The sequence below is a fragment of the Hakea prostrata genome, chromosome 3 (genome assembly GCF_041222555.1).
Source record: "Hakea prostrata isolate BN-2017 chromosome 3, UWA_Hpros_2, whole genome shotgun sequence".
Classification (NCBI taxonomy): domain Eukaryota; kingdom Viridiplantae; phylum Streptophyta; class Magnoliopsida; order Proteales; family Proteaceae; genus Hakea; species Hakea prostrata.
The window spans coordinates 73,323,499-73,324,502 of NC_142602.1; positions in this window are offsets into that span (position 1 = coordinate 73,323,499).

Consider the following 1,004-nt stretch of genomic DNA (forward strand, 5'->3'; position numbering starts at 1 on the left):
TATTGTTGTTGCTTAAAGTAGGAGTTATAGAATATGGAAGTGAGTTAGAAGCAGTGCTAGAGGCCTTTTGAAGTGTGTTGATGCCGAGGAAGCTAAGAAAGTCAGGAGGATGTACACGAGGGAGCTTGTGGTCCCCACATAAACGGCCATATTCAAGAAGGGCTCAACCACTATAGGGTTCTTAACTGGACGAAATTTGGTATAACAGCTGCGATACAATCCGGTTTCTACCTAAAACCAAAGGCGTAGCATTGTCCTTCGATTTGCTTCTAGCTCTATTAAAAATATCTGCTTTAACAGCTACTACTTCTTTTTGCCAATTTAAATCCCCCACCCTGCTAGAATGGTGTACGTATTAATATTGCTAACCAAACCTTTCACGAACCCACTACTACTAGTAGGAATGAATTATCTAAATGTACTCTTTGTAACTGTTTTATGGCTTAGTTATGAAGTTGTTTTCACGATTAAAAAAAAAAAAAAAAAAAAAAAAAAAGAAAAGAGGTTCACGTTCGGTTAATTTTAACTTATCTTTATTTCCATCGTTGCCATGGTTTCCACGGCCCTTCCTAGATCTCGAAGTCAAGTTCTATTGGTTTTTTTTTTTTTTGGTATGCAAATATGCAAGTCAAAGTCAGCTCAAGTCCATTCGTATCATGTTTTCATGGTGTTACATCTAAGGGTCTGTCGAAATGTCATTGGGGTTTCATTTTTTCAATAAATGAGACGATTGAACTTTGAAGGGACAATTACAAAAAAAACAAAAAAAAACCCATGACTAATACGAATTGCCATTTCTTTGCCATGTTCTTTACTTATGCGTATTACTCATCTTCAATAATGAACGAACAAAGAAACAAAGAAACACCTTTCAACCAAATGAGTGGTCAGACATAACAAAAGTAGACCACTCAATTCCGAAAACAACAAATATCTTCCTCCTGTACTTCAGGATTAAGAGACTGAAACCCAATCAATTGTAGAAACCAGAGTAAATTAACTCA